A 21,271-nucleotide genomic window follows, 5' to 3' on the forward strand; every position below is an offset into this window, starting at 1 on the left:
AGGGAATAAGGAAAGCAGGACCTGGACAAGAAACTTGGAACTAGGAATTTGGAACATGGACAAGGACTCCAAGCCAGATACTGGACACAGGCCCCAGAACCTGGGTCTTGGCTCAGGCTCAGACTCCAGATCTGGGCAAGGACGAGACATGGCAAGGCAAGAGGTCTGGACATGGGGGCAGGACACAGGGCTCCAGGGTTGGACAAGGACATGAAGCTCAGACTTGGTCAAAGGAGAACAAGAACACAGAACAGAGCTGGGACCCCTCCTTGGGAACAGGACATAGGGCCAGGATTCATACACAGAATGCTGAGCACAACAAGACAGTACCCAACACTAGGTAGTTGCAAACAGCCAGACCCACCTAGCAAAGGCATGGACACAGCAACAGGTCCTAACACTAGGAAGCAGCAAACAGCCAGACCTACCTAACAAATGCATAGACACAAAGAGACAGCTCCAAACAACTAAAGACAGTTCCTTCTCTGGACACAGCAAGGCTCCAGTCTTGGTCCAGCAGTAGGACTTGACAGTGAGAATAGGCAAGGACTCAGGTGAGGCTCCAAGGCAAAGGGCAGCAGACAAGGCTCCCAGGCAAGGGATACAGAAAGAAGGGGAAGGGAAGGCAACAGTCCAGCCTCAGGGTAACAGCAAAGACAGCCTAGTTTACCCAACGTAGGCAAGGACAGGAAGGGACAGATCCAACCACAGGGTAACAGCAAGGCCAGCCTGACTTACCCCACAGAAGCAAGGACAGGATACCAACAAGACAAACCAGCAACCACATCCAAACCCAGGCCACTTATATTCCAGCTCCAATATGAGAATCAGGTGCCTGTGATTAAGCCCAACTGAAACAATGGACGGCCAGAAGACCCAGAGTCCAGAGTCCACGGATTGGACCGTGAACCGGAACACGGACTTCACGGACCGGACCATGACATAGTTCAATGATATGGCACAGAGAATTAATTGACTGGAAATCCAAAGTAAAGCAGAGATGAAAAGTATGAAAGATGTCACAAGGTCTCAGAAGAACAAGGGACCTGCAATACGTTTAAGATTTCTATTGTGTATTTTAGTTTCTGAACACAACTAGATTTAGAAATGTAAATGTTTGAATGTAACTAAACATATAACGTTACAATATACTTCAGTGTAAGTAAACTTGGAGTATAAAATATTTATACGTTTAGATGCAAAATTCACTTTCTTTTAAGGGTAGGGTAGCATATATTTGTTCCATGCTACATGCTAAGAAAATTACTACTTTAAGATTGATGTATTGCTACTCCCTTGAGCCTGTTGCATAGTTATAATTTGTGATATGCTATAGTATGCTTGCAGTTCAGTGAAAGATTGACTGTTGCAATAAATAAGATTTTTTCACCTTTTGGCCTGTGTCTTGGCGAGCGGCAGTGAATCTCAGCTTTAAGACCATTTCAGGAGAATCTGTAATACATATTAGTCATTGGCTTATGACTATTATGAATCATCTGTCCAGTAAATATTCATGGAGTTAAACTAGTAAACATGCTACACACTTTGCCAAATGCACTTCTCTGATCTGCATACATAGCAGAAGATTTTAGAACTTTGTACCACTTTGCACTTATATTCCCTCAAAATATTTCAATATTATATGTTCAAACTCACTATTTATATAATATCAACTGCACAACATTTGAATCCAAGAGTAAAGTGGATTTTCCTCATCCTTTGCTGTAAAGAGTGAAATCAAGCTGGATTCAATTCAGGGTCAATACTCGCAGTGCATGCCTCTGCCTTTCCCAATACTGACTTGATTCAGTAGGGGAGAGGCGAACAAGCTGAGGTCTTTGCACAGCAGGAATAGACATGGAAAGTTGTGGGATTCCATTGAGGCTGTGTTCCTAGAAAGATCTCACATCCGCTGATAGCAGGAGATACAAGTAGCAATCTCTTGCTAGCTCTCCAAACTTTTCCAGGTTTTGAATAATTTCAGAGATATTTAAATATAGCAACACACATAAAATGCTGGAGGAACTTAGCAGGCCAGGCAACATGTGGGGAAAAAAGTACAGTTGACATTTCGTACCTAAACCCTTCGGCAGGACTGGGGGAGAAAAGCTAGGTAGTAGATTTGAAAGGTGGGGGGAGGGGTGAGAGAAACACCAGGCAATAGTGAAACTTGGAGGGGGGAGGGATGAAGAAAGAGCTGATAGGGGAAACTTGAAGGGCTTAAATAATTCTAAAAATTTAAATAAAAATAAATAAATATTTTGAAGCACTAAGAAATATTGAAAATAAATGAAAAATACCCAGAATTACCTCCCCACTTTTTTTCCATTCTTTCTACATGGCAGGAAATCTTCATTCATATGAATGGGTCTCTGATCCAATGCCAGTGCTTGCTGGCTTAATGTGGAAGACATGAATCACCAGCACCGGCCCTCATTACATCCAATACTTACAGAGGGTTCACCTCAGACTAGTGTTTACATTCTTGGGAGCATCTGAATACACCAGCTCACTCCGGACCTGGCAGGCACAGGCTTATTGATTAGGCCCACTCAGGTGTAAATATTTCTACGAGTCTCTCCTTGAACATTTTCAAAGGTTCTTTTCTACTTCCTTAACTTATTTCATAATTCTCTGCAAATTCAGCAAGATGCCAACAAATAAGTTTCACATTTGTTAATAATTACACAATGTTGTTATCGTTATTGCTTCCCAATAGTTTAAAAGGAATAGGATGGAAGGTAGAAAAGGGGGATGGCGTAGCATTGCTGGTCAGGGATAGTATCACGGCTATAGAAAAGGAGGATGCTGCGGAAGGAGTGTCCACTGAGTCAGTCTGGGTGGAAGTCAGAAATAGGAAGGGATCGATCACTGTGCTGGGAGTAGTCTATAGGCTCCCAAATAGCCCTCGGGACACCGAGGAGCAGATAAGCAGGCAGATTTTGGAATGGTGCAGGAAATACAGGGTTGTAGTTATGGGTGATCTCAACTTCCCTCATATTGACTGGCACCTCCTGAGTGCAAGGGGGATAGATGGGGCTGAATTTGTCAGGTGTGTTCAAGAAGGATTCCTGACACAGTATGTGGACTGGCCGATGAGAGGAGAAGCCATACTGCATCTAGTTCTGGGTAATGAACCTGGTCAGGTGGCAGACCTCTTGGTGGAGGAGCATTTTGGTGAGAGTGACCACAATTCCCTTAGCTTCAGCATAGCTATGGAAAAGGATAAAAACAGACAAAATGGGAAAGTGCTTAACTGGGGAAGGGCTAACTTTGAAGGGATGAGGCAGGAACAAGCGAGAGTAAATTGGAAACAGATGTTCAAAGGGGAAAGCACAGAAGTAAAGTGGAGGAAGTTCAAGGACCACTTGTGCTGGATTCAGGATAGGTTTGTCCCACTGAGACAAAGAAAAAATGGTAGGAAAAGGAAACCGTAACTGACGAAACATGTGAGGCAACTTGTCAAGAGGAAGAAGGAAGCATACATTAGATATAAGAAGCAGGAAGCAGGAGGGGCTCATGAGAAATGTAGGGTAGCTAGGAAGGAGCTTAAGAAAGGACTTAGGAGAGCTCGCAGGGGACATGAGAAGGCCTTGGCATGTAGGATTAAGAAGAACCCCAAAGCATTCTATGCGTATGTGAAGAACAGAAGGATGACAAGAATGAAGGTGGGGCCACTAAAGGATAAAGAAGGCAACATGTGCCTGGAGGCGGAAGAGGTTGGGGAGATCCTGAATGAATACTTTGCTTCAGTATTCACAAGTGAAAAGGACCTTGATCAGGGTGAGGTCGAAGTAGAATAGGCCTGTGTGCTGGACAATGTGGAGATTAAGGAAAAAGAAGTGTTGGATCTTCTTAAAAACATCAAGATTGATAAGTCCCCAGGGACGGATGTGATATACCCCAGGTTGCTGTGGTAAGTGAGAGAAGAGATCGCAGGAGCATTAGCCATGATCTTTGAATTTTCTTTGGCTGCAGGGGATGTGCCGGAGGATTGGAGAATGGCAAATATAGTTCCCTTGTTTAAAACAGGTAATAGGGAGAATCCTGGGAACTATAGACTGGTGAGTCTTATGTCAGTGGTCTGCAAACTATTGGAAAGGATTCTTAAGAATAGGATCTATGAGCATTTGGAGAAGCACAGTCTACTCAAGGATAGTCAACATGGCTTTGTGAAGGGAAGGTCGTGCCTCACAAGCCTAATTGAGTTTTTTGAAAAGGTAACAAAAGAAATTGATGAGGGTAGGGTGGTAGATGTGGTCTACATGGATTTTAGCAAAGCATTTGACAAGGTCCCCCACAAGAGACTTATCCAGAAAGTCATGAGGCATAGGATCAGTGGAACCTTGGCTGTTTGGATAAAAAAAATTGGCTTACAGGAAGAAAGCAGAGGGTAGTTGTGGAAGGAAGTATTCTGCCTGGCGGTCGGTGCCTAGAGGAGTGCTGCAGGGATCTGTCCTGGGACCCCTGATCTTTGTGATTTTTATAAATGACCTGGACAAAGGGGCAGAAGGATGGGTGAGTAAGTTTGCGGATGACACGAAGATTGGAGGAGTTGTGGATGAAGCTGTAGGTTGTCGAAGGTTACATGAGGACGTAGACAGGATGCAGAGTTGGGCAGAAAATTGGCAGATGGAGTTCAATCTGGATAAGTGTGAAGTGATGCATTTTGAAAGGTCAAATCAGAAGGCTGAGTACAGGGTTAATGGTCGGTTACTTAAGAGTGTGGATAAACAGAGGGACCTTGGGGTTCAAATCCATACATCCCTCAAGGTCGCTGCACAGGTTGATAGGGTAGTTAAGAAGGCCTATGGGATGCTAGGCTTCATTAATAGGGGGACTGAGTTCAAGAGTAGAGAGTTCATGTTGCAACTCTACAAATCTCTGGTAAGACCACACGTAGAGTATTGTGTTCAGTTCTGATCACGTCATTATAGGAAGAATGTGGAAGCTAGGGAGAGGGTGCATAGGAGATTTATCAGGATGTTGCCTGGATTGGAAAACAAGTCTTATGAGGCAAGGTTAGCAGAGCTGGGACTTTTCTCTTTGGAGTGTAGAAGGACGAGAGGGGACTTGATAGAGGTTTACAAGATTATGAGAGGCATAGATAGGGTGGATAGCCAGTACCTGTTTCCCAGGGCATGAATAGCAAATGCCAGAGGGCATATGTACAAAGTTAAGGGAGGGAAGTTTAGGGAGGACATCGGGGTAAGTTTTTTTGCACAGAGGGTTGTGGGTGCCTGGAATGACTTGCCAGGGATGGTGGTGGAGGCTAAAACATCAGGGGTATTTAAGAACCTCTTGGACAGCCACATGGATGAAAGAAAAATAGAGGGTTACAGGGTAGTGTGGGTTTAGTACTTTTTTAAGGAATATATGGGTTGGCACAACATTGAGGGCCGAAGGGCCTGGACTGTGCTGTAGTATTCTAGTGCCTAGTGTCTAGTTGTAATTGTTTTATGCATATTGCCTGCAGCACATCACTTTTTTTAAAACAGCTATGCAGATTAATTGAACTACAAGCATATAAACCTCATCTGAAGTTACATGGGACTGTTGAGTGGATGTTAAAAATTAAGGCACACCCTCTTCAATACTTCAGTATCAACAAGAATAAGATCTGTAGGGATGGCAATTTTTGACAAGTGCTTTGTTAGTATTATTATGTGCTAACTTGCAAGTGTCTGGTGCCTAATTTTTCAGCATGTAAGTGAGTTACATTAATTATTGAATGACTATTCTGAATTGTTATCTTAATTTATTGTTAATGACCATGAAGATATGATCAATGGTATATTTGTGATATCTGTATATTCTCCATGTCAAAGGTACACACCAGATAAGAATCTCTCTCATTATTCTTGAATCAAACAAACCATTTTACTAATAAAAAAAACTTGTTTTAGATATACAAAACTACATTAGAATCTAATTTTGTGTTTAAATCTTTTACTGCACCCAGTTGATATGAGTATAAAATTGAGAGCAGTCTGCATAATGCAAGAAGCTCTTTAATGCATTACAGACACACTCGAGACTGTATGTGTATGTGAACTTAACTGGGATTCAGTTTTAAACAGTAAACTGAAGCAGTAAAACAATATAATGCACAGTAAGAACTTAAGTACTTCTGCATTAAGTTGACAATCCTTTTGGATGTATATCAAATTATAAATATAAACGAATAAATAGAATCCACAACTCAGAATTTCAGACCTGATTTTAAGTTAGAGGAAATATATTAGCATTGGAAAACGTACTTTGAGTCAGCACTGGCATTATGGGTATGTGGGGGAAAGAAAAATTAGAAAACTTCTTTCCACTTCACAGAACATCCAGAGTAAATACTGAAGGTCAAATTCATGATTAAGGCAACCAGACGTAAATCATCCATCAGTGTCTTGGCAGCAGATATCTCAATTCCAATCAGTTATGGGCTAGAACAATGCTTTCTAGTTAAATTTAAAATATTTAGATAGTTTTTGCACAAAACCTATTGAATTCTAAAAAAGATATGTGCACCACATGAAAAAAGAGATAGTTACAATCTGTTAAAGCAATTTATTTTACAAAAGGAAATGAGGGGAAAAAATTAGGCGACTGAAATGGAAAGCTTAGATTTATAGCAGAATCATGCCAGTGAAGTCTAAAACCGCACTTAGTCAGAAAATTCCGTTCCAATCCAATAAATGGTTTAAGATGTGCAAATAGAAATTACTACAGAGAGTCAACTCTAGAAGCCACCTGGACCATATGTTAGGGATTCTATCCATCAATAAGGCAGCTGGGCTCAAATCATAAACAGGGCTGCTTTTCATCATGTCTACAGTATAGTTCTGCTGTCAAAAGGCTCCTGGACACAAACCAACTGGTATCACTAATGGCACCCATTATCTTCACTCCTTAAGATTGTTTTTTAATACTCTATGTGTACAACAAATCAAAGGTATATTCTTTCAGAATACTGTTGATTGTAATTCACATACACTTTGCTGTTCCTTTTCGCACTCATTTCTCTGCATTTGGGAGAATTTATGAAGAGAATTTAACACAGGATTTATTGAACTACAATGAACACACATCCAAATTTTGGTGTTCACTGTGAGCAGAAACAGAAAATAAATGTGAACGTATCCAATAAACTTTTACATTTTCTACTCAACTATAACAAGGCAAAAGCCCTGCATAGTGCTAATTGTGCAATCTTGCAATCTTTCCACTGTGATTTTCCAAAACTGATTTTTGTCTCGCAAATTTTATTCAACAACCTAGTAGCTATTCTAGAATCTAAATATGTTCACAGTTCTGTGTTTTATTTTTCCTGTAAATAAAAAGACATATAGTTAATTATAATCACATATGAACAGCCTTGAATTATATTTCCCTGTATTTTACCATACTGTATTTCTCTGGAACATATTTTTGATGAGACTGAAATCAGAAACTGACTAACAGATGATGATTATTCCCTACAGCATTCAGCTCAACCTAAAAAAAAAGAAATGCAAGCTGTCCTAAGGCTGATAAGCAGGTGGGTAGAAGCTTCCATACCAACCAAACTGGCAGATCTTCAAACTTGGTGGGTATAACCTTTAATTCACTGCTATTCTGGCATCACATCCCGTACCATCTGCCCAAGTATGCAAAGCTGTGCTTGCTTCACTTGAGGGAAAGTGCCAACAATACATACCATCTCCAACATGTGTGGGGTATCATCAGTGCAACTAGTTTTCAAAGCCATATGGTGGCATTTATAAATCTGCTCTGTCAGCACTGAAAATTCTACATTAACCAGAAAATAAGAAATGCCTAAAATTCAAATGGCATTTTTATATTCAGGGTGATTACATTAGATACAAATTGTATTAGATATAAATCAAAATTGAATGGTATAAACAAAGCAGTACAATAAACAGCAACAAAATACATAAGAAATATTACAACATTAGTTTATCTGTCACACTAAATGAAATGTAAGCTAATTTACTATTCCATTTCAGAAATTCTTATCCAAAGACCGAGATTTATTCACATTTTGAAAGGTGTAGACATTAGGGCTAGATAGCATAGTTTTGTATGAGGGAGGTCCTATCTGAAGAATTTGATTGAGTTTTTTGAAGAGGAGGTAAAAATAATTGATAAGGATAGGCCGGCAACTGTCATTTATGTTGTCTTTTGTGGAGCGTTCAGCAAGTTCCGCATGGTAAACTTGTCCAGAAGGTTAAAGAGATGGGATCCATGGACATAAGACTGGATTCCCAGTTGGCTTGGCCATAGAAAACAGAAGGTAACAAAGAGGGCTGTTAATCTGACTGGACGTCTGTAACCAGTGTTGTTTTGAGAGGATCAGGGCTGTGATATACGATTGGTTGTCACTTTATTAGGTATGCCTCTACACCTGCTTGTTAAAGCAAATATCTATATCAACTAGTCATGTGGCCACAACTCAATGTATGCACACAGACATGGTCAAAAGGTTCAGTGTTGTTCGGACCAAATATCAGAATAGGAAGAAATATGATCCAAGTGACTTTGACAGTGTTGGTGCCAGATGAGGTGGTTAGAGTATCTCAGAAACTGCTGATCTTCTAGAATTTTCATGCACAACAGTCCATGAGAATTACAGAGAATGGTATGAAACCCCTTGGTTTCTTTGGCTGTGTAAGTCTAGAGAAAACACTCTCTGGTCCCTTCAAACTCATGAGATTGAGACAGTGCTCCCACCCCAAACCCCAGTTTGAATGAACGCTGTGTAATTTGCCACCTGTTACAAATCAGTGCCATAAAACAACAAATGGTACACTTCACACAATTAAAGGAATTAGGTTTATGAATCTTAACTTAAGGGTTAGTAAAGAAAACAGTAAGACAACTGCCCATTTTAATTGAACAGTCAAATGTACACAAATTGAAGCTCTGCCACTTACCTGCTGAGCCCTTGGTCTGCGTGAAAGCTAAAAAGACCCAGGACCAACCTTAGTGTTTCGTGTTTCTCATCAAGAAAACCTTCCCCTAATTCTACCATCCTAATTGGATGACACACGTTCCTTACCTTTAAGAATAACCCAAACCGGCTGCCAGCAGAACAGACTGCTCTTACAGAACCACTCAATGAAATACATACAGCATAACAATAAAAATATGAACCAGGGTATTACAGTCTGAAAATCAAAAATCACCCGGTGAGTGGCAATCCTGTGAGCAAAAGTGCTTTGTTAATGAGAGAAGTTAGAGGAGAATGGCCAGACTGGTTCAAGCTGACAAGAAGACAACAGCAACTCGAATAATCACGTGTTACAACACCTGTGCGCTGAAGAGCAGAGATGAATGCACAGCACTTCAATCTTCGAAATGAATGGACTACAGAAGATCATATCACTGTACCTAATAAAGTGGCCACTGAGTGTATATGAGTGATGTGAATGAAAACGTCAGTGGGCTGATAAGTTTGCAGACAGCACAAAAACTAGCAGAGTTTTGGATAGTGTCAAATACAATAAATAGCAGGATCGTTTTAATGTACAGAGGAATCTTGGTGTGCAAGTCTAGCTTCCTGAGAGGAGCAACATAATCGGATAAGGAGGTGAAGAAGGTAAATAAGGTTGGAGCATTAAGTATAAAAGTCAGGAAGTCATGTTGCAGTTGTATAAAACTTTACTTAGGCCACATTTGGAGCATTTGGTATATTTCTTGTTGCTGCATTGTAGGAAGGATGTGGAGTACTAAGAGGGAGTACCAGTGCAAAATTGAGTCCCAAACCAGCTGTCAGTTGTGTCAGGACTTTCAGGTTGTAATAGGTAGAGAACAAAGTCAGGCAGCATCACCAACAAAAGCACACCCCTTCCTGATGAACCGAACACATGCCATGCATGTTTTGAACAGAGGGAATGAGAATGCCAGCACGCACACCCAACAACATCCGGTGCACCTGAACCCATAGTCACCAAATGGGATTAGTCTTCCAAAAGGTGAACCCAAGGAAAGCATTGGGCCTTCTTGGGTTCCTTGGGATTCTCAGCTGACAGGGGTATTTACAGGCATTTTAAGCTCTCCCTGCTTCAGTCTATGATTCCTTCCTGCTTTAAGAAGACGATTATCATCCTGGTACCTAAGAAAAATGAGACAATGTGCTTTAATGACTACCAACCATAGCTCTGACATATACCATCACAAAGCATCGCAGTCAAACTCAACCCACCAAGTCAGATCTATGGTGGGCACCATCTACCTGGCACTACACATCTCTGGAGCATCTATAGCGGATGTCAGACTATTGTTTTTTGACTATAGCTCTGCCTTCCACATACTGTAATTCCAAGTAAATTCATAACCAATCCCTGAAGCCTGTGAATCAACGCTTCCCTCTGCAACTGGACTCTTGACTTCCTGACCAATAGACTACAATCAGTAAGGGCAGGCACATCACCCCTGGCATGATTGTTCTAAAGACTGGTGCTCCACAAAGTTGTATCCTCAGTGCCTTACTCTCCTCACTGTAAACCCACTTGCATGGCCAGATCTACTCTACCTGCCTCCACAACTTAACAGATGGTACCACCATAATTGGCCATAGCTCAATAATAAATCAAGGTAGAGCAGAGAGATAGTGAGCTTAGTGACATGGTGTCATGATAATAACCTTTCCCTCAATGTCAGAATAGATGCTTATTCACTTCAGGAAGGGGGCAGTGCACATGGTCCTGTCTACGTCAACAATGTTGATGTTGAGAAGGTTGAGAGCTTCAAGTTCCTTGGCATGAATATCAACAAAAGCCTGACCTGATCCAATCACGTAGAGGCCACAGCTAGCCAAGTTCCCCTGCCTTTACTTCCCTAGGAGGATAAACAAATTTCAGGGGACTCTGCGGTTCATGTTCCATGTGTTTTTGTGTACATTTTTTTCATTATTTGTGCAGTTGGTGAAGGATAAGCTGGTGTTTAGCTCACTATACTGTGAGGATTAATTGCTTCAGCACTGAACTGACTCTGTAGTTGTGGGCTGCAACTATCAGCACTTGCCTCAGCACTGAACTGCCTCCATGGCTGTGGACTCATTTTTGGGGATTCTGCAGTTAATGGTCTGTGTTATTTGTTTACTTTTTTATTGTTCAGTTGATTTGTTCTTTTTGTCGCTGCATTGATAAAACTATTCAATGGTTCCGTGGTATGATAAAATGGACTTTGATCTCACAATCTACCTTGTTATGATTTTACACTTTATTGTTTACCTGCACTGCACTTTCTCTAGCTTTTACACATTCTCATCTGCCCGCTCTTCATTGCTCCCATCAAGAAGGAGATACAGGGTCCTGAAGACACACACTAAATGTTTTAGGAACAGCCTTTTCCCCTCCACCGCCAGACTTCTGAATGGACAATGAACCCATGTACACTATCTCAATATATTTTTGTTCTCATGTTGCACGACTTATTTAATATATTTTATACACATTTCTTATTGTAATTTATAGTTCTTTTTAATTTTATGTATTGCAATGTACTGCTGCTGCAAAACAAGAAATTTCTCCACATATGCCAGCAATATTAAACCTGATTCTGATGGTTATTGTTTAACCTGTACTACCTTAATGCACTATGTAATGATATAATTTGCATGAGCAAGATGTAAGACAAGCTTTTCAATGCTTCTCAGTATAATCATAATCCAATATCAGTACCAGTATCAAAGTTCATTAACCAGGGCATCTTTGGTTACACCATTTATTTGTTATTCTATTCAATTAAACCCTGGTTAACCATATCATAATGAATATGTATAAGTAACATGGAAATGTTATAGAAACAGATATTGCCATCCTGTCAGCAAGTTATTCTATACCAATCTGCTGAACCTGCATTTATACTGCTCTATCTGATACAGTAAATCTTTGATCAACATGTAAAACACCCCACCCATTTAATCTTTTGTCAGCTGGAGATTTACTGTGAATTAAAAAGCATTTCTAATCACTTATCATTAAAGGTTACATTGTTAACAGAAAGGAAGAAATTCTAAAATCTACTGTCATCAAAACCTCAACTTATATTTATTTCTCTAAACAGGCACTAATCAGATGATGACAAAAGAGGAGAAATGAAAACTGGGAGTAAAATTCATCTTGAGCAACAACAAAGCGCAAAGTCCAAATTACACTCCTCTTTCCTTTTCCATTTAGTTCAAGAATCTGGAATTATAGGAATTCCTGTGCTTCACAGAAGTATTGACAAAATGGCAATGAATCATTTCTACAGGGTAAACATTTTATTTAGGTCAAATATCTTTAAAATGCTCTCAGATAAAAAAAACAATGTAAATTAATTATTTCTACAGGGCAGACATTTTATTTGGTGAAATCTCTCCAAAAGATTCTCAGGTTAAAAAAATAGAATGCTTAAAAATCTGTCTTTTTTTAAAGTTGCACTAAGAGTGAATTTGCAATCAACAGAATTGAACTTGACAGGAATGAGAACAAATTAACTTGGAAGGGTACAATGAACTCTCAGTATATAAAAAAGAAAGATAAATTTATGGTTATGAGATCCAGATCTACACAAAAAATAGCTCCAAACATACCATAGCACTATTCACTTTGACGGACATCTCTGATTGCATTACCAGAAAGCTGCACAATATTATAAATAGGGAAGAATTAAATGAAAACAGATGCTTATGTGTAATTGTTTCATTATACAGCATGCCAGAAAGTATAACAATGTTCCAGTATTAAGAAGATCTATGCAAAATTAAGTATCTATTTGAAATTAATAAAAATACCTGGCTAAAACTAAACAACAGTGATAAAACTGCCTTGCAAGGATGTAAGTGTTCAGAGTTAAACAAGACATTTAAATGCCATGGTAGTCTTTGGAAGTCTTGAGACCGCACTTCAACCAATGACAGCAAGAAAAATACACAAAATATTTAACATCACAACATGATTATTAACCAAAATTTAATACAACCGCATGAACAGTTTCTGAGGCCCATTGTTGAGACGCAATGGGAGATTTTAATGACTATTTTTAGGCAGTTGAACAGTTTAGGCAGCAAAAAATGTGGCAGCTAATAGCTAGCAAATGAACATCAGAGATGATCAGAATCAGATCAGAATCAGGTTTAATATCACGCATAAATTGTGAAATATGATTTTTTTACAGAAGCAGTACATTGCAATGCATAATAAAAAAAACTATAGTATTATAAGAAATTTATATAAAAATTAAATAAGTGATGACAAAAAGGGCAAAGTAAGTCATGAGGTAGTGTTCATGGGTTCACTGTCAATTCAGAAACCTGATGACCTTGTTCCTAAGATGTTGAGTGTGTGTCCTTAGGCTCTTGTAGCTCCTCTTTGATGGTCACATTGAGAGGAGGACGTGTCTGGGTGATGGGGGTACTCATGATGGATGCTGCCTTCTTGAGGCATTTCCTTTTGAAGTTGTCCTCGTTGCTAGGGACGCTGGTGCTCATAATGGAGTTGGCAGAGTTTACAATTTTCTGCAGCTTTTACCAATCCTGTTCATTGGTCTCTCCATACCAGATTACCAGATGGTGATGCAACCAGTTAGACTACTGTCCATGGTATATCTGTAGAAATTTGCTAGAGTCTTGTACCAAATCTCCTCAAACTCCTACAGCCTCTCTGATGCCTTCTTTGTAATCACATCAGCATGTTGGGCCCAGGATAGATCTTCAAAGATGTTGACACCCAGGATTTGAAACTGCTAACCCTCAATGAGGATTGGTGTGTTCCCTCAACTTCCCCTTCCTGAAATCCACAATTAATTCCTTGATCTTACTAATGTTGAGTGCGAAGTTATTGTTGTGACACCACTCAAGCAGCTGATCTATCTCACTCCTGTATGCCTCCTTGTCACCATCTGAACTTCTACCAAGAATAGTTGTGTCATCGGCAAATTTAAAAAATAGCATCTGAGCTGTGCCTAGCCACATAGTCGTGGGTGTAGAGAGAGTAGGACAGTGGACTGAGCATGCATCCAGTTAATGAGGAGATATTATTTCCAATCAGTCCTTATTGCGGTCTTCCGATGAGGCAGTCAAGGAACCAATTGGAAAGGGAGGTACAAAGGTCTCGGTTTCGGAGCTTGTTGATTAGAACTGAGGGTATGATTGCGTTGATTGCAGCCTGATCAATAAACTGCAGCCTGGCATAGGTTATGCTATTGTCCAAGTGATCCAAAGCTGTGTGGAGAGCCAGTGAGATTGCATCCACAGTAGACCTATTGTTCTGATAGGCAATAGTCAGATTTGGGTAGTTATAGATATTTTTGAAGGGTGAAAGAAGTCAACAATTTGAAGTGATTGAAAGTGATGACAGAATTTTAACAAAAGTTGGGATAATATAATCAAGCTATAACTAGAAACCAATGCACATGAACAAAAATGATGGTGATAAGTTCACGTTAGGGCACAGGCAACAGAGTTTAGAATGATCACACATCCATGGACTCTTCATTTAATGCAACCCCTTAAAAATCAGAAAACAAAATAAACATATCAGGCTCTGAGAGCACAAAGGAAATCCAGACATTTGATACTTAACCCCTGAAAGCAAAACACATTGGTAAGTTTAAGTCAATGTGGCAGAGTTACAGGAGTCATAGTAGTCAACAATTGCATTCTTGCAGGTTCTGTCTCAAAATCTTAAATAATTTTAATTTAATGTGTAAATCTGTTGTCTCCAGAAAGACAGTAAGTCTCCTTAGTGAAATAAGTATAGTTAACTGCCAAAGCTTTTAAAAGGAAAGTTGTGAAAACATCTAATGTAAGCTGTTGCACTTTGGAAGGACAAACTATGGGAAGACATACACAGTGAATAGTAGGTCACTGGGGTGTACAGCAGAACAAAGGGACCTGGAATACAGATCACATTTCCTTGAAAGGGACATCACAGCTAGGTAGGGTTATAAAGAGAGCTGTTTGGCTCATATATTAGAGCACTGAATACAAAAGTTGGGATGTTATGTTGAAGTTGCAAAAGACTTTGGTGAGACCAAATTTAGATATTGTGTGCACTTCTAGTCACCTACCTACAGGAAAGGTATCAATATGCTTGAAAGAATGCAGAGAAAACTTACACAAATGTTGCTGGGACTTGGGGATCTGAGTTACAGGTTGAATAAGTTAGGACTTTATTCCTTGGAATGCAGGAGGGGAGATCTTATAGAGGTATACAAAATTATGAAGGGAATACATGTAGGTTTTTTCCCCTCAAGTCAGATGAGACTAGAACTAGGGATCATAGGTTTAGGGTGACAGGTGAAATATTTAAGTAGAATGTGAGGGGAACGACTTAATTCAGAGGACGGTGTGAGTGTGGAACAAGCTGCCAGCAGAAGTGATGGATGTCAGTTCAGTTGCTACATTTGAGAAGTTTGGCTAGGTGTACAGATGAGAGAGGGATGGAGGGCGATGTTCCAGTGCATGTGTTTCTCTGCTCCATTATAAACTGCTGCCCATCTTTTATCTGTTACCTATACCCACTGCTTTAGAACATAGAACACAGAGTGGTACAGTACAGGAATAGCCCCTATGGCTAACAAACCTGCACCAAACTAATTAAATTAGTAATCAAATGCTTAACTAAACTAATCCCTTCTGTCCATATAATGCCCATATACCTCCTTTTCCATCACATTCATGTGTTCATCTTTTAAATTGCTATCGATACCCACTGTCTTCATGTATCACCCATAGTTCCCTCAATCCACACATTCTTTAAAATTGTATCCTTTAGTTTATATTTTCCCTCATTATTCTGCCTGACAAACTGGATCATTTTATACTTTTCAGCATTAAGTTTCATCTCTATGTGCTTGCTTATTTCACCAGAGTATCCTCCTCAAACCAGTTAATCTCCTTACTGTGTGCAAATCTGACATCATCTTCAGACCTTGACTTCATGTTCTATGTTGCCAAGTCCAGATTACTAATATACTGAATATCAAACAGAACAACAGTCCTAACAGTGACATTTCGATATACGTACATGATGCCAGTATGAAAACAATGTGCATTCACCTCAACTCTGTATGCAGCAGGATCACCATGGTAATCCTGGTCTCACACTACCAGATATATTCCCTCTGTCCCATTCATCCCTCTACCAACCCTCTCTGTAACTTACAATTAACTTCTTTTCCCACTCTCCTGGTTCTGATGAAACATCTTAGACCTGAAAAATTAACTCTGTTTCTCTTTGTAGCAATCTTATTTAAGAGTGTTTCCAGCATTCTCTCCATTTACTTCAAAGAACAGATACATAAACCAGTATCATGTCATCTCCCAGGCCAATATCCCCAGCACTGAGTCCCTAATTAATCCCTGCTGGTTCGACTGGGCAGCCCACATTAGTTGATGTCTGACATAAGACTCCCAAACTAGATAGTCTATTCCTAGCTGTCACAGGAAGAGATTACCAAGAGGATAGAAGAAAGGATTCAAAGAAATCTTTGAAGAAGTGCAACATCCCAGCTGACTCCTGCAAATATTACACTTGAAGTTGCTCCCAGTGGAACATGGAGCAAAGGACAAGTCCTTCAGCCTTTGACATTGTCCTGAAGTAATAAAACCAATTAATTTAATCCTTCTTTCCTCACACTACCATATTCCTCTCTTTTTGGCACATTCAGTTGTAAACTCAGACAGCTCCATGATGGGCACTAACCTCCCCAGCACTGAGATCATCTTCAAAAAGTGATGACTCAAAAAGCTGGCATTCATCATTAAGGACCACAATCACCCAGGGCCTGCTCTCTTCTCATTGCTACCATCAGGGAGGAGGTACAGGAGTCTGAAGAAACACACTCAACATTTTAGGAACAGCTTCTTGCCCTCCACTATCATATTTTTGAATGGACAATGAACCCATGAATACTACCTCACTATTATTTTTTCTTTTTTTTGCTCTCTTTTTGCACTATTCATTTAATTGAATATATGTATATATACATATATTCAACTATGTACACACACACACACACACACACACACACACACACACACACACACACACACACACACACACACACACACACACACACACACACACACACACACACACACACACACACACACACACACACACACACACACACCACATTCCAGCTCTCATTACTCTCTGTGTAAAATCTTTCCTCACACATCTGCTTTGCACTTTTCCCTTCTCACCTTAATTACATGCCTTTCGGTAGTGAATGTCCTGGTGAAGTATACTGGCTATCTATTCTATCTAGGCATTGCATCAATTTATAATAACGTTCTATCAAGTCTCCCTTCAGCCGCTGCCACTCCAGAGGAAACAGCTGCAGTTGTCCAACTTCTCCTCATAGCATATTGTCCTGTGGTAAACCTGCTCTGCACCATCTCCAAGTCCATCACATATTTCCTGTAATGAGATAACTGGAACCAAAGACAATAGTCTAAGCGTGGCCTAACCAGAGTTTTATAAAACTGTAACATAACTTCCTGGCTCTTGAAATCTGTGCCACACCTAATGAAGGCGAATATCCCATACCCCTTCTGCCATATCAGCCTGAGCAGCCATTCTTAGGGAACTATGTACTCAGCCCCAGCATCCCGCTGTTCATTAATACTGTTAAGGATCCTACCATTAAATGCACTTTCCCTTTATGTTGAATCCCCCGAAGTGTGGCACCTCACCTTTGTCCAAATTTATCTCCATCTACCATTTCTCTGGAGGCCACCCCATTGCATTCAGTAGATGTTCACCATGTTGTGCAGGGAGATACTGAGGAGGATATAAGTGAAGACAGAGAATTCAGCATAGTATTGACCATGACACTGTGGCCCTGTACCCTTGCTGTACTTTTCTATATTCTATGTCTATGCATTGTGAGAAAATGGAAACATGGTATAAGCATATCAGAGGAATTGAACCTACTCATAAGACAGACAGACATACTTTATTGATCCCGAGGGAAATTGGGTTTCGTTACAGCCGCACCAACCAAGAATAGTGAAGAAATATAGCAATATAAAACCATAAATAATTAAATAATAAGTTAATCATGCCAAATAGAAATAAGTCCAGGACCAGCCTATTGGCTCAGGGTGTCTGACGCTCCGAGGGAGGAGTTGTAAAGTTTGATGGCCACAGGCAGAAATGACTTCCTATGATGCTCAGTGTTACATCTTGGTGGAATGAGTCTCTGGCTGAACGTACTCCTGTGCCTAACCAGTACATTATGGAGTGGATGGGAGACATTGTCCAAGATGGCATGCAACTTGGACAGCATCCTCTTTTCAGACTCCACTGTCAGAGAGTCCAGCTCCACCCCCACAACATCACTGGCCTTACGAATGAGTTTGTTGATTCTGTTGGTGTCTGCTACCCTCAACCTGCTGCCCCAGCACACAATAGCAAACATGATAGCACTGGCCACCACAGCCTCGTAGAACATCCTCAGCATCGTCCGGCAGCTGTTTAAGGACCTCAGTCTCCTCAGGAAATAGAGACAGCTCTGACCCTTCTTGTAGACAGCCTCAGTGTTCTTTGACCAGTCCAGTTTATTGTCCATTCATATCCCCAGGTATTTGTAATCCTCCACTATGTCCACACTGACCCCTTGGATGGAAACAGGGGTCACCAGTGCCTTAGCCCTCCTCAGGTCCACCACCAGCTCCTTAGTCTTTTTCACATTAAGCTGCAGATGATTCTGCTCGCACCATGTGATGAAGTTTCCCACCGTAGCCCTGTTCTCCACCTCATTTCCCTTGCTGATGCATCCAACTATGGCAGATTCATCAGAAAACTTCTGAAGATGGCAAGACTCTGTGTTGTAGTTGAAGTCCGAGGTGTGATGGTGAAGAGAAAGGGAGACAGGACAGTCCCCTGTGGAGCCCCAGTGCTGCTGACCACTCTTGTCCATCCTGGTGGCATTCTCCTACCTTTTCCACGGAACAGTCTGCATTTCCCTATTTGGCATCATTGATCACGTCAGAAACAGTGGAACCTGGAGAGGAAAGGGTTCATCCTTAGTCCTGCAGGACAGCTTAGAAAGAATTTCTGTAAAGAATGGAAGGACGATATTTTCCTATAGGAAGTAAAGTTACCATTCAGGATACATCAAGAGCAATTCCAACATTCAAAGCCTGAGGTGTTAATTATTGTCATCTGGAAAAGTGTCTGACATTTAGCAAGTGTATAGTTTGATTTTGTAAACCATTGTGGAAAAACACTACAATATAGTAGATTATATCAAAGCTAAATCACATAAAATTTAAATTTGTAAAATTTAAGACACTTTTGACTGTTTTATTTTTGAAAAATATTTTAAAACCAAAAGAAGGTCAAATATTTAAACTCTTTTAAGTGATTATCCATATTAATAGGTTTGTACCAGGTTTTCCGTCTATCCTGAAAACATTTACAGAATGTGAGAAGGAAAACAAACCCCCCGAGTAACAGTGCATGAATTTACACAGGTGTTTCCTTTTCAAAGTTTATACACTGGAGGAAGTCAATTGGTAGCAAATTTTGGCAAGCTGGTTTATTTTGAGATTTTTAATGTGTCGTTTAATGTACATTCAATGCACCACACATCTTCCAGAGAATACGTAGAGAACTTTATCCATAAATAATAACAAATAATACTTGGCAAAATTAATTATTTGGAATTTTCCTAAATGTAGGATTTTAATACACTTAACTAAACCTTTGCAAATCACCATAGCATTAAAATTACTCCAGAAGCCAATTTTCCTCTTGAAAATGTGTATCGATTATTAGAATATATCCTTACTAAAACTGTGAATTGGTGTGCCTTGAATTCACATTACAGACACTTGTACCTTCTGATGTCAACATAATTGGTATTAATTTACCTTAAGGAACTATGGGTGGATAACACCATCTGGCATACAAGGGCAACAATGAATTCTATACATTGTATGATTCTGTTTCAAGGGGAAAATGGTCAGATTGGAAAATGTGTATAAAGTGAATGAGGCCTACTAATAACAGGAACATTTATGTCAGAATGAAGATTCAGGAATTCATTTCAGCATTCACCACTATTGTCCCTGCTGCTGAATGCTGAACAAACCCCTACTCCTCGGTCTAAATACACCACTGGGCAACTAGGTGTTGGATTTACTAACCAACAGACCTCAGATGGTCAGGAGGATCAACCACTTCTCCCTCCCCAACACCCTCAACATGAGTGTTCCCCAGGGCTGTATGCTGAGCCCACTGCTGTACACTCTGCTCACACATGTCTGCACAGCCATTCGAGTAGTCACATTGTTAATTTCGCCAATGGCACGACAGTGGTGGGGCTCATCACCAACAATGATGAGACGGCCTACAGAGAGGAGGTGGAAGAGCCTGAGGCCTGGTGCCATGCAACTAACCTCTTCTTCGATGTCAACAAGGCAAAGGAGATGGTTATTGATTTCAGAACTCTCACCGCTCAGTCCTCGCTACATCAGTGGCACAGCAGTAGAAACAGTGAGCAGTTTCAAACTTCTGGGAGTGCGCATCTCACTCAACCTCTCATGGTCCAGAACACATTTCACACAATCAGAAAGCTCACTAATGCATCTGCTTTGTGAAGAGGCTGAAGAGGGCTGAATGATGCACATCTACACTCATATCATTCTACAGATGCAAGGCACAGAGCATCCTAGCATGGCTACATCACCGCATGGTTCAGAAACTGCATTGCGGCAGACAGAAAGACTCTACAACTGGTTGTCAAAAATGCCCAACACATCAATGGCACTAACTTACCCTCCATAAAAGGTATATATATATACACAGAAAGATGCCAGGAAGGGCCAGTAATATCATGAAGAATCCCACACACCCTGCTCATGGACTGCTAGCCCTACTCCTATCAGGGAGGAGGCTACATTGCATCCACATCAGGACCACCAGACTCAAATACAATTACAGCACTTTCCCCAGGTAGTAAGACAGACCACATCTCCATGCACTAAGCAACCCCTCGACACCCTCCAACATCATGACTTTATCATTTCCTGTCAGCCACCTTATGTACAGATATTCCTGTGCCTAGCATTACTTTGTGGACATACAATCAATCTAAGTAGATAAGCTATCCTAAGTATTTATGTTTATTATGGTTTTTTGTGGGGCATCAGATCCAGAGTAACAATTATTTCATTTTCCTTTACGCTTCTGTACAGGTAATTACATTAAACATGAAATAATCAAAACAATCAAACAATCAAAATAAGCACTTGTAGAGAAAATAATAATACAAA

This window comes from Hemitrygon akajei, chromosome 1 (genome assembly GCF_048418815.1).
Source record: "Hemitrygon akajei chromosome 1, sHemAka1.3, whole genome shotgun sequence".
In the NCBI taxonomy this organism is placed as follows: domain Eukaryota; kingdom Metazoa; phylum Chordata; class Chondrichthyes; order Myliobatiformes; family Dasyatidae; genus Hemitrygon; species Hemitrygon akajei.